Source organism: Heterodontus francisci, chromosome 22 (genome assembly GCF_036365525.1).
Source record: "Heterodontus francisci isolate sHetFra1 chromosome 22, sHetFra1.hap1, whole genome shotgun sequence".
In the NCBI taxonomy this organism is placed as follows: domain Eukaryota; kingdom Metazoa; phylum Chordata; class Chondrichthyes; order Heterodontiformes; family Heterodontidae; genus Heterodontus; species Heterodontus francisci.
This window is the reverse complement of record NC_090392.1, coordinates 72,879,610-72,893,777: the sequence shown is the minus strand read 5'-3', so window position 1 is coordinate 72,893,777 and position 14,168 is coordinate 72,879,610.

Genomic DNA, 14,168 nt, shown 5'->3' with positions numbered 1-14,168 from the left:
GCATTTGCAGGGCCCACGATGCAATTTTGGTGACTAATTGGGATTTATTTAACTTGTGAAAGATTCAAATTCTTCTACATATGGGACACATCTTGTGAAAGCTAAGTAGGGAGGGTTTCCTCTTTGCTCCTGGCAAATGCTGATTTTCTTTTGCAAAGTACTAATGAACTTTGGAATAGCTTGCCAGCACAATGCAGTGGATACAGATTCGCTGCAATTTTTTTTTCTCTAAAAATATACTATATTCATAAAAATTTGCAAAAAATACATTACAAAACAGTTCAAATTTGACATTTCGGAAAGTACAACAGCGACCAGGTTCTTTCGATACAGAAAATGTGGTGCCTCACAACTCTTTCCATTCCATTTTATATGCAATGTACATTTGCTTTACACAGCAAAAAACATATATGGTGCATACAGCCCGAGAAGTTTTACACGGCTTTCAGCCTCTTGGTATACTATGGTGGGAGGACCTTACACAGTGGCCTTTCCCCATTGAGCCTTTGTGGCAGCTGCCCCAAGCTTTAGTGCATCCCTCAGCACATAGTCCTGGACCTTGGAATGTGCCAGTCTGCATCACTCGGTCGTGGACAACTCTTTGCACTGGAAGACCAGTAAGTTTCGGGCAGACCAAAGAGCGTCTTTCACCGAATTGATGGTCTTCCAGCAGCAGTTGATGTTTATCTTAGTGTGCGTCCCTGGGAACAGACTGTAGAGCACAGAGTCCTGTGTTTCGGAGCTGCTTGGGATGAACCTCGACAAAAACCACTGCATCTCTTTCCAGACCTGCTTTGCAAAAGCACATGCCAGAAGGACATGGGCGATGGTCTCTTCCCCACCACAGCCACCTCAAAGGCACCGTGTGGAGGTGGTGAGACTCCGGGTGAGCAGGAAGAATCTGACAGGGAGGGCCCTTCTTACCACCCAACCAAGCTACACCGTGGTGGTTGTTTGAAAGTTCTGGCAATGAGGCATTCTGCCAACTGACTTTGACTGTCTGCTCTGGGAACCATCTGAGAGGATCCACCATCTCCTTTTCCATAGGACCTTGAGGACATTCCAAACAGACCACTGCCTGATGGATTTGTGGTCAAAGGTGTTTTTCCACAAGAAACTTTCCACAAAGGATAGGTGGTACGGCATGGTCCAACTGAATGGAGTGTTCCACGGCAATGTGGCCAGACCCTTCTTTTGCAACACCAGGGATACATAGTACCTCAGCACATAGAGACACTTGGTGTTTGCATACTGGAGTTCTACACACAACTTGATGCAGCCGCACACAAAAGTGGCCATCAGGATGAGGGTGACGTTGGGTACTTTTCTCCCCCCTCTATCCAGAGGTTCGAGTATCATGTCCCTGCGGACATGGTCATTTTTGATCTCCTGACAAAGCGGAAGATGGCTCGGGTGTGTGGGCCAGATCTGCGCCACGTACAGTAACAAAGTGAGCGCCTCGCATCTGATGACCACGTTCTTACCCAGAATGGAGAGAAAACGCTGCTCCCATATGCCCAGTTTCTGCTTTACCTTGGCTACTCACTCCTTCCAAGTTTTGGCACCTGCCCCGACCCCTCCAAAACATATCCCCAGCACCTTTAGGTAGTCCGACCTGACGGTGAAGGGGACAAAGGATCGGTCAGCCCAGTTCCCAAAGAACATGGCCTCACTCTTGCCACGATTTACTTTGGCTCCTGAGGCCAGTTCGAACTGGTCACAGATGATCATCAGCTTGTGAACGGACAGCAGATCCAAACAGAAGACAGCAACGTCGTCCATGTACAGGGAGACTTTAACCTGAATGCCTCCGCTGCCTGGGGTTGGCAACCCTCTTATGCCCACATCCTTCCTAATGGACAGCAGAAAGTTTGATACAGCAAACAAACAAGACAGGGGAGAGAGGACAGCCCTGTCTGACTCCAGATTGGATCAGGAAGCTTTCTGATTCCCACCCATTGATTGAGACTGCGCTACTGATGTTTGTTTAGAGCAGTTTGATCCAATTGCAGATTCCCTCCCCAAACCACATTTTGGAGAGCACATCCATCATGTATGTGTGCAAAATCCTGTCAAAAGCCTTCTCCTGGTCCAAGCTGATGAGGCAGGTGTCCATGCCCCTGTCCCGTTCATAGGCGATCGTATCCCTGAGTAGAGCGAGGCTATCAGAGATCTTCCTGCCAGGTACAGTGCAGGTCTGGTCAGGGTGAATCACCAACTCCAGAGCAGACTTGATCCAACTGGCGATGACTTTGGACAGAATCCTGTAGTCTATATTGAGCAGTGAGATGTGGCGCCAATTTCTGATTTCCGCCCTCTCACCCCTCCGCTTGTAGATGAGGGTGATGATGCCTTTCCTCATGGATTCTGACATGCTGCCATCTAGAAGCATACTCTCGTATACTTCCAGCAGGTCTGGGCCGATCCAGTCTCACAGAGACGAATACAACTCAACATGCAAGCCGTCGCTTCCGGGTGTTTTATTCGTCTTGAAGGATCTGACAGCCTTTGTCAGCTCATCCAGAATTAGCGATTTGTCCAGACTCTCCCACGTTCTGTCATCTAAGATCTCCGTGATAGATGACAGGAAGGACTGGGAAGCCATGCTGTCCGTGGACTTCACGTCGTACAGCCCAGCATAAAAGAATTTGCTGATCCTTAGTATGTCAGATTGCGAAGACTTTACTGAGCCATCCTCTACCTTCCGGCTGCTGATCACCGATCTCTCTCTTTTGGAAGAAGAAATGCAACCACGTCTCATCCTGCTCAACGAAGTGGATCTGGATCGGAAGATGATCTTGGAGGGCTCCATGGCAAAGAACGAGGCCTGCTGGCTCTTCACCTCTTGGAGATCCTCCTTGACCTCGACCCCCATTGACTGCAGCCGGAGCAGATTCTGCATTCTTTTCTGGAGTTGGGACATTTTCCTCTGCCTCTGTCTCACCTTCTGAACACTTTTGAGGATGAAGACCCTCTTGATGTTCATCTTGATCGCCTCCTACCAGTGTGTCGGAGACTCAAAGAGGGGTTTCACAGTTCTCCAACCTTTGTAATCCCTTTTGAGTTCCTCAATGTTCTTTGGGGTCAGCAGTTTTACGTTCAGCTTTCATGTTCCCCTGCCAACCCACTGGTCATCTTGTAGGTGACAGTCGGCTGGTAGGAGGCAGTGGTCAGAGAAGAACACCGGCTTGAAGTCGGTGGATCTGACTGTGACAGCACGGGACACAAACAGGAAGTCAATTCTGGAACGGGCAGACCCGTCTGGTCTTGACCATGTGTATCTACACGGCGCTCCATCTGCAGGGTTGCTAAAGACATCGCGCAGCTTGGCATCTTTTACGGTTTCCATTGGGAGCCTGGACGTGCAGCCAGTTTGCTGATGTCTCCACCGGATCGTCCAGCTGCATCGATGATGCAGTTGAAGTCACCGCCTAGAATGACCGGCCTGGATGTCACCAGCAGCAGTGGGCATTATTTTGATCTGGGGCATATTTGTTGATTAACCAAGGCAGAGTGTTTTGGCACATTACATCTGCTATGAGGAGGCGACCACCTACCACCTCCTTAACTTTGGAGATGCCACCCTGCGGCAGAATACCCAGGCCAGAGGAATGGGAATCATTTCCCCCTGACCAGATCGATGGCCCATGGGACCACCATCGCGACGACTGTCTGTACGTGCTGAGGTGCGATATCCCACACTCCTGCAGAAACAGTAGGTCTGCTTTGACCTTGGCAAGGTAACCCAAGGTCAAAACACATCACGTAGTAGATTTAACGCTGCGCACGTTAATAGAAGAAATCTTTCAACCCATTTAAAGCTGGATGTCGCTTACCATACCAGGTGTTCTTACTAGTCCCAGTCAATGGGTATTTTTCTGCATACCCATAGTGTGCGCAAGCTCTTGCACAGTTGTTGGGCTCAGTAAAATCTCCCGGTCACTCACGGAGGGCTTTGTTCCACTGGGGTGACATCTGCAGGGTCTTGCAGGCAGCGAGGTTTAGACTGTCCTCTGCTGGTGATATCTTTCCCCTCTTTTCTTCCTCGAGGATGTAACTGCTCCCGACTTCCCGGAGCTGGAGTGCGCTGGACGCTTCACCGCTCCCGGTCTCCTGGAGCTGGGGCGTGCTGGGCATCTCGCTGGTTCAGCACTTTGGGGTTGGGCCGTACTGGGCCCATCACTGCTTCCAGTGTTTCAGAGCTGGGGCGGGAGGGTGGGGGGTGGGTTTGTCTTCCAGCTCCTTTGCGTTCTGCCACTTCTGTTGCAGGTGCCATCTTCCTGGCCCTTCCTCATCCGATGAGGAGCAGCTGCTGTAGTCTGTCTCAGATGGTAGCCTCCTCCTGCCACTGGTTTGGGTGGTGACCTGTTCCTTTCTTTGGGGCTTCTTCTTCCTGGTTTTCCTTTTGACCACTTGCCACTCACCCAGTTGTCCCTCTGCTGGTTCCTCCTCCATTGATTCTGTCTCTTGAGGAGGAGTTTCCTGGCATGGGGTTGATGTTGGGTAGCTTGCTGCAGCTGCCTCCTCTTTTTTTCTCCTTGGACAGATTTTCCTTGCTGTGGGGATGGTTTCTGGTCTCCTTTGCAGCACCAGATGCGTTCACCGTTCCTTCCTCTAGCCTTTCCTTGGACCTTGCCACCTGTCCGTAACTGAGGCAGCGTTTGTGGCAGGTCTTGTAAAGGTGGCCTGCCTCACCACACAGGTTGCAGCACTTACTCTGCTTATAGTTCTTGGTCTGATGGCCTTACTGCTTGCAGTTCTTGCAGACGACTGTGCTGCAGTTGGCTGCCGCAAGACCAGATTTGCCACAGGTATGACAATCTCTGGGCTGCCCCGCGTAGACCAAGAAGCCTCGACTTCCCCCAATTGCACCCCCTGTCCTGGAGCTCTGGTGTTGGTTGTAGCCATTTTTCTGCTTGATGTTTTCTTGGAACAGGCACTAATACCCCAACCAACAGGAAAACAACAACCACAGTAGATCTCCAAGGGCAACATGCTGTGAAAACGGCGCTGAAACCTCCCAAAAAAACCCAAAGAAAAATTAATTCAGCCTTTTAACTCTGTTTCTCTTTCCACAGATGCTGAATATTTCCGGCATTTTCCATATATTTCAGATTTCCATCATCGGCAGAACGTTGCCTTTTCACTAATTTATTGATGCTGTCAGCACCTACTTTAGAGCTACAGGGATTATAGCCGAAACCTGATACAGCAGGAGAGTTACTGTTTTTGAAGTATCTGCTCAGTGCAATGTGTACCAAGTAAACAGTGCAATCATTAATAAATAAAGATCTGAAATAAAATGGAGTAAATAAAATGAAATAAAATGGAGTAAACTGTTTATCTTATGAGAAATCGGTATTGCTTTAACAGCATCACATTTTAAAATGAATAATGCTTAAGGCAATATTTAGCTTGTGGGGAGCTGATTAGCTCAGTTCGCTACAGTCTGATGTAGAATGATGCCAACAGCACGGGGTCAATCCCTGTACTGGCCGTGGTAGCTCATGGAGACCTGTCTCCTCACCTTCCCCATGCTTGTGGAGTGGTCACCCTCAAGCTATACATTACCAACTGTCTCTCTCTAATGGGGAGAGATATCTATGGCCCTTTGGGTCTAGGGCAACAACAATAATTCAGCTTGTCATTCTGTTTTCGTGACAATGCTCATAGAAAGAGTGTCAATGCAGATTTATATTCGGCTAATCCAGTCCAGCGACTATTATTCCTACTGTTTCCAATCACATCACCTCGGCTTTCTTCTTTAAAAATAGCAAATTGTGTAGAACCGTATAATTGAATCAAATCTCTGGAAGTATAAGAGTTCTACATTTGTGCTTGTTTTTGTCATTTTACTTAGTTCTTTTTTCGAAGCATCGTTGTGGCTCAGTTGCGAGCACTTTTACCTCATGAGTCAGAATTCCATTGGTTCAGGTCCTATCAGTGACTTGAGCCTATCATCCAGGCTGATATTCTGTGGATAATATTTGCATTAGCAGAAATGAAAATCTTGAGAGATGCATAATGGAAAGCTGATATCGGCCCTTTTACACTATCGACAGATCATTTTCAGTGACTGATATACAAATGCAAACATGACAAACATTGTTAAATCTGCAGAGAAACACATTATGCCATTTCCTTAAATTCCCTGTAATTACAAATTAGGTCAAATCACACCTAGTGCATAGCCACACAAATTGGACATTTTAGGTAATCACCAAAAAAATTAAAGAAATCACCACATCAATTGGCTGCAAAGCGAGTGCAGCACAAAGCTAACGTAGACCACTGTACTAATTAGAGTATTCATTAGATACACCTTCCTCTGGACTACACTTTTAGGGAGCTCAAGGACCCATTTCCCCAATGTGACCACCTTGGAAACAAACAGAAAACTAGTATTAAAGGAAACACTAAACATGAAGTTGTCAGAAGAATAAAAGGTGGCATTGGCAGAGAATGAAAAGTGACGTAGTTATCACTGATGTGAAAGAAAACACAGGAAAGATTAATGCGCATACAGTGCACTTGTCAAAAATCTACTTTAATCTTTTAACAAACCTTGGGGCTGAATTTTTGCTTTGGGGACGGGAAACAGGAGCCAGGTCCTGAACCTGCCCCCAGGGAGAAACAGTGACTTTTTGCAATTTTGACAGAAGCGCCACCTTAATTACCATGGAGGCAGATTCCCTGTCCAATTAAGGGTGGTAGGTGGGCTCTCAAAGATGGATAGCCAGAGACCTTCCAGCTCGAGAGGAGTAGCAGGCTGCAGTAAAGGGTAAGTAACTGAGAGGGCACTTCAGAATGAAGGTGCCCTCTCACCAACTTTCAAAAAAATTTAATTAAAAAGCACAAAAAGCAGCCAGGCCACCACCATTGGGGGTGGAATCCCTCTGCAAGGCAGCCTTTGGCTGCATCCACATTCAGGCAGACAGGGAGGGCCTGTAGGACTGCCTGGAGCACTGCCCCAACACCATCTCCCACTCCCGGTCTGCCGCTGGGTGCCCACCTCCAGGCAGTTAAAGCATCCCCTGTTGGGAAACTGAAGGCTGACTGGAAAATCCCGGTTGGCCTCCTTTCAGTGCCCTTAACAAGACTCTTAATAAGCCTAATTGGCTGCCCGCCTCGTGCAGGCGGTTAGCCCTGCAGGGCCCCGAACCAACCATGGCAAAAATGGCTGGTGTTGGGAACGGGATCAGGAAACTAGCACATCGGCGAGCACCGGTATTTTCAGCTCCCGTCTTCCTATGTTCCCAACCTTGGCGGAGCCTGTAAATTCTGTCCTTGATGTGTGAATGTTTACTCAAACTGCCTGTTGTCTCTTTTGATGACTTAGGTAGAGTATTGTGTACTCACTAAAAGCTATACCTTTGTTAAATGGACAGAAATATTGCAGAGGTTTGGTTGTGACTTAGGACTCAGAAGGTTGTAGGTTCAAGTCCCACTCCAGAGACTTGAGCGCATAATCTAGGCTGCGCTGTTGGAAGTGTCATCTTTCAGATGAGACATTAAATCAAGGCCCCATTTGCCCTCTCAGACAGATGTAAATATTCCCTGGTACTAGTCAAAGATGAACAAGGGAGTTCTCCCCAGCCAATATTTATCACTCAACCAAAATCACTAAAGAACAGATTACCTGGACATTATCACATTGCTGCTTGTGGGAGCTTGCTGTGTGCAAATTGGCTGCTGCATTTCCTACATTACAACACTTCAAGAGTGCTTAATTGGCTGTAAAACACTTTGGGGCATCGTGAATGGTGCTATATAAATGCAAGACCTTTTTATTGTTAACTAGAAAAAGATAAAGAAAGGAGAAAAGAAACGAACAATAATAGGAAGGGAAAGATGGACAGGAAAACTATTTGCTGGTAGATAACTCGTCCGAAGTTACCCTTATATTCCACGATGCTGTAAACTGTTTTACTACTATTTCACTAAAATTAGCACATGGAGGAAAATATGGTGTAATTTTTGCAAGTACATAGTAGCAGTGGAGAACCCTGCCCTGCATAAACTGAAAATATTAAGTACACTTCCTTTGGTTTTCTCTGTTGCCAGTGTAGCCCATACTTGTAAAATCACCATCTACAGCCCCAACTTGGTGAGCCTGAATTGAAAAACCTTATATTGGTATTTAGCTCTCACTATACTAAACCTTGAAGACCACCAGGACTTTTAAAACTGCAACCTTGAGATCAATGGCCAACTACCTAGATTATGTGTATTACTTTATCATTTTGAGCGTCTCCTTCAGAAACATCAAGGAGTAGCAATCCTCAGCAGTCTCCATCACCCAGGGATCTTCCACAATGAGCAAGCCGACTTGCCATGGTGTCATGCAAGGCTAATTCACTTTGAGAACTGACAAACTTTCCAGTAATTAAAAATTGAAAGGACTTGGTTCACGTTTCTTAATTTCATGCTCATATTTTTCATTTTTAAGACAGATTAGTTACTGCTGGCACATGTTTCACACACGTCAGTACTGTCTCATGGCGTCTAAAAGTCAGGGCGGTAATGACTTGACAACAAATACAGAGTCTGTTTTTTAGCCTATTTCTTTGGGCCTCCTTATCTCGAGAGACAATGGATACGCGCCTGGAGGTGGTCAGTGGTTTGTGAAGCAGCGCCTGGAGTGGCTATAAAGGCCAATTCTGGAGTGACAGGCTCTTCCACAGGTGCTGCAGAGAAATTTGTTTGTTGGGGCTGTTGCACAGTTGGCTCTCCCCTTGCGCCTCTGTCTTTTTTCCTGCCAACTACTAAGTCTCTTCGACTCGCCACAATTTAGCCCTGTCTTTATGGCTGCCCGCCAGCTCTGGCGAATGCTGGCAACTGACTCCCACGACTTGTGATCAATGTCACACGATTTCATGTCGCGTTTGCAGACGTCTTTATAACGGAGACATGGACGGCCGGTGGGTCTGATACCAGTGGCGAGCTCGCTGTACAATGTGTCTTTGGGGATCCTGCCATCTTCCATGCGGCTCACATGGCCAAGCCATCTCAAGCGCCGCTGACTCAGTAGTGTGTATAAGCTGGGGGTGTTGGCCGCTTCAAGGACTTCTGTGTTGGAGATATAGTCCTGCCACCTGATGCCAAGTATTCTCCGAAGGCAGCGAAGATGGAATGAATTGAGACGTCGCTCTTGGCTGGCATACGTTGTCCAGGCCTCGCTGCCGTAGAGCAAGGTACTGAGGACACAGGCCTGATACACTCGGACTTTTGTGTTCCGTGTCAGTGCGCCATTTTCCCACACTCTCTTGGCCAGTCTGGACATAGCAGTGGAAGCCTTACCCATGCGCTTGTTGATTTCTGCATCTAGAGACAGGTTACTGGTGATAGTTGAGCCTAGGTAGGTGAACTCTTGAACCACTTCCAGAGCGTGGTCGCCAATATTGATGGATGGAGCATTTCTGACATCCTGCCCCATGATGTTCGTTTTCTTGAGGCTGATGGTTAGGCCAAATTCATTGCAGGCAGACGCAAACCTGTCGATGAGACTCTGCAGGCATTCTTCAGTGTGAGATGTTAAAGCAGCATCGTCAGCAAAGAGGAGTTCTCTGATGAGGACTTTCCGTACTTTGGACTTCGCTCTTAGCCTATGCTGTACACTTAAACTGCATTCATGTGCGTTAATCCCTTTCACACCTAATAAAGAAATAACTTATCTGTCCTGTTAAGATGACAGAAGTAAATGAGCGTGCAACATACACGCCTAAGGCTACCAGACAGTTTCTCAGCTGAATTCAGTGCAACTTATGTGGCAATGATATTACTGATATTAAATAAAATTTACTCAGAAATAAATCAATAGTTTTGGACGGTTGCATGGGAGCATTGAGTTGGGTAGGACATTATGGTACCACATAACAGTGTAAGGTCCCCCCACCAAGCTGAACTGAGGGGCTGGATCTATGGGAAACCCCTCGAACTGTATCGTTGATATTTTCATTTGCTGTAAATGTAAAACGGTTTTTGGCATGTCAATTGTGAAATGGAAGGGTTGTGAAGAAACTCATGATAGTAAAGAAGGAAACAGATATCCCTTGCAATGTTTGTATTTTTTGGTGCTGTTTGAAACTGTTTGGCAATGTAATTTTTGCAGATTTTTATGAATAAAGTATATTTTGGAAATAAAAAAAAAAGTATATTTGCTGGGGATATGGTTCGGTAAGGCCGGGGCGTGCACCAAAACCTGGAAGGAGCGAGTAGCCAGAGTACAATACAAGCTGAGCATGTGGGAGCAGCGATCTCTCTCCATTGTGGGTAAACACCTGGTCATCAGGTGCGAGGCGCTCACGTTGTTGCTGTACGTGACGCAGGTCTGGCCCATACCCCACTCCTGCTCTGTGGCGGTCACTCGAGACATTTTCCGCTTCATCTGGGGATCCAAAATGACCGGGTCCGGAGGGACACAATGTTCAAACCTCTGGATAAAGGCGGGAAAAATGTACCCAACATCGCCCTCATCCTGATCACTACCTTCGTGTGCGGCTGCATCAAGCTGTGCATAGATCCCCAGTACGCAAACACCAAGTGTCATTACGTGCTAAGGTTTTATCTGTCCCCGGTGTTGCAAAGGCTGGGTCTGGTCACATTGCCGCGGAACGCTTCATCCAGTTGGACCGTGCCGTATCACCTATCCTTCGTGGAAAAGTTTCTGCGGGAAAACACTTTTGACCACCAATCCATCAGGCAGTGGTCTGCACGGAATGTCCCCAAGGTCCTATGGGAAAAGGAGATGGTGGATCCTGTTGGATGGTTCCCCGAGCAGACTGCCAAAAGTCATTTGGCGGAATGCCTCATCACCAGAACTTTCAAACAAGCACCAAGATGTAGCTTGGCTGGTGGTGAGAAGAGCCCTCCCCATCAGATCCTTCCTGCATGCCCGGAGTCTTGCCCCTTCCACACGCTGCCCTCAATGTGGCTGCGGTGGGGAAGAGACAGTTGCCCAACTCCTTCTGGAATGTGTCTTTGCAAAGCAGGTGTGGAAAGAGATGCAGTGGTTTTTGTCGAGGTTCATCCCAAGCAGCTCTGTAACACAGCAGTCAAAAAGGAGGAGGTGCTGGGCGTCTTGCAAAGCATTAAGGTAGATAAGTCCCCAGAGCCTGATGGGATCTACCCCAGAATACTGAGGGAGGCAAGGGAAGAAATTGCTGGGGCCTTGACAGAAATCTTTGTATTCTCATTGGCTACAGGTGAGTTCCCAGAGGACTGGAGAATAGCCAATGTTGTTCCTTTGTTTAAGAAGGGTAGCAAGGATAATCCAGGAAATTATAGGCCAGTGAGCCTTATGACAGTGGTAGGGAAATTATCAGAGAGGATCCTTTGGGACAGGATTTACTCCCATTTGGAAACAAATGAACCTATTAGCGAGAGGCAGCATGGTTTTGTGAAGGGGAGGTCGTGTCTCACTAACTTGATTGAGTTTTTTGAGGAAGTGGCGAAGATGATTGATGAAGGAAGGGCAGTGGATGTTGTCTATATGGACTTCAGTAAAGCCTTTGACAAGGTCCCTCATGGCAGACTGGTACAAAAGGTGAAGTCACATGGGATCAGAGGTGAGCTGGCAAGATGGATACAGAACTGGCTCGGTCATAGAAGACAGAGGGTAGCAGTGGAAGGGTGCTTTTCTGAATGGAGGACTGTGACTAGTGGTGTTCCGCAGGGATCAGTGCTGGGACCTTTGCTGTTTGTATTATATATAAATGATTTGGAGGAAAATGTAGCTGGTCTGATTAGTAAGTTTGCTGACGACACAAAGGTTGGTGGAGTTGCGGATAGTGATGAGGATTGTCAGAGGATACAGCAGGATATAGATCGGTTGGAGACTTGGGCGGAAAAATGGCAGATGGAGTTTAATCCGGACAAATGTGAGGTAATGCATTTTGGAAGATCTAATACAGGTGGGAAGTATACAGTAAATGGCAGAACCCTTAGGAGTATTGACAGGCAGAGAGATCTGGGCGTACAGGTCCACAGGTCACTGAAAGTGGCAAGGCAGGTGGATAAGGTAGTCAAGAAGGCATACGGCATGCTTGCCTTCATCGGTCGGGGCATAGAGTATAAAAATAGGCAAGTCATGCTGCAGCTGTACAGGACCTTAGTTAGGCCACAGTTAGAATATTGCGTGCAATTCTGGTCACCACACTACCAGAAGGACTGGAGGCTTTGGAGAGGGTACAGAAGAGGTTTACCAGGATGTTGCCTAGTCTGGAGGGCATTGGGTATGAGGAGAGGTTGGATAAACTTGGATTGTTTTCACTGGAACAACGGAGGTGGAGGGGCGGCATGATAGAGGTTTACAAAGTTATGAGTGGCATGGACAGAGTGGATAGTCAGAAGCTTTTTTCCAGGGTGGAAGAGTCAGTTACTAGGGTACATAGGTTTAAGGTGCGAGGGGCAAAGTTTAGAGGGGATGTGCGAGGCATGTTCTTTACACAGAGGGTGGCGAGTGCCTGGAACCTGCTGCCGGGGGAGGTGGTGGAAGCAAGTACGATAGCGACGTTTAAGAGGCATCTTGACAAATACATGAATAGGATGGGAATAGAGGGATACGGTCCCCGGAAGTGCAGAAAGTTTTTGTTTAGACAGGCATCAAGATCGGTGCAGGCTTGGAGGGCCGAATGGCCTGTTCCTGTGCTGTACTGTTCTTTGTTTGTTCTGTGCTCTACAGGCTGTTCCCAGGAATGCACACCAAGATAAACACCAACTGCTACTGGAGGACTATCAATTTGCTGAAAGATGCTCTTTGGTCTGCCCGAAACTTGCTGGTATTCCAGCACAAAGCATTGTCCACGACTGAGTGTTGCAAACTGACACATTCCAAGGTCCAGGACTACGTGCTGAGGGATGCACTAAAGCTTGGGGCAGCCGCTGCAAAGGCTCAATGGGGAAAGACCACTGTGTAAGGTCCTCCCGCCATAGTGAACTGAGGGCTGTATACACCAAATATGGGTTTGCTGTAAAATGTACATGGCATGTAAAATGGAATGGAAGGGTTGTGAGGCAACTCACTCCTGTATAGAAGAAAACTGATTTCCATTGCACTTTTTGGAATGTCAACTTAGTGCTGTTTTGAGCTGTTTTGTAATGTATTAATAAAAGATTTTTATGAATAAAGTATATTTTTGTGAAAAAAAATGTTCTCCCACCCATGCCACTTACCAGTTTGTCCAGTTGTTGCCTTCTCCTCCATTGATTCTGTCTGCAGAGGAGGCGTTTCCAGGCACGAGGTAGGTGTTGGGCCGCTGGGTGCAGCTGCCTCCCCTTTCTTCTCCTTCTCAGATAGACTTTCGTCACTGTGGGGAGTACTGCTTGTCTCCCTCCCAGCACCAGGCGTGTTCACCGTTTCTTCTCCCGGCCTTTCCTTGGACCTTGCCGCCTCTGCAGAACTGAGGCAGCATTTGGGGCAGGTTTTGTAGAGGTGACCTGCCCATCGCACAGGTTGCAGCACTTACTCTGCTTACAGTCCTTGGTCTGATAACCTTTCTTCTTGCAGTTCTTGCAGACGACTGTGCTGCAGTTGGTTGCCACGTGACCAAATCTGCCACAGGTGCGACAAACTTATAAACCAAGAAGCCTTGACTTCCCCGATAGCGAAGCTGGAAGGGGGATGGATGATGGCTCCGTTGGCATCGACCTTCAAGGTCACCTTGACCTGCTGCTTGCTGGTCCAAATCCCAAACGGGTCCTTGACATCAGTACTGCTGCCGGCCCCCTCGACGTACCTGGCGAGGAAGGTGAGTACATCCACAACAGGAACATGAGGGTTGTAGAGGTGGATTGTCACCAAGGTCCTAGCAGATAGCCTAAATAGGACTGCAGAAAGGACTTGAGACTAGTAAAAGGCGGAGATATGGATGGATATAATAGAGTGCAAAAGATAAGAAAAATCACAGAATGGAGCAAAGGTCAGAATATAGAAAGAGATAAAGATACTCAGGGAACAGAAAAGTTAAATGGAAATAATAATGAAATACATGATAAAAATTAAGCAGGAGTTGTAGCATTCTCACCTCTAAGACAGCCATTTGTGGATACAAGAACCACTTCAGAGATAGGAGCACAAAATTTAGGCTGACACTGCAATGCAGTCCTGAGGGTGTGCTGCACTGTTGGAGGTGCTATCTTTTGGATGAGATGTTAAACTAATATCTCAC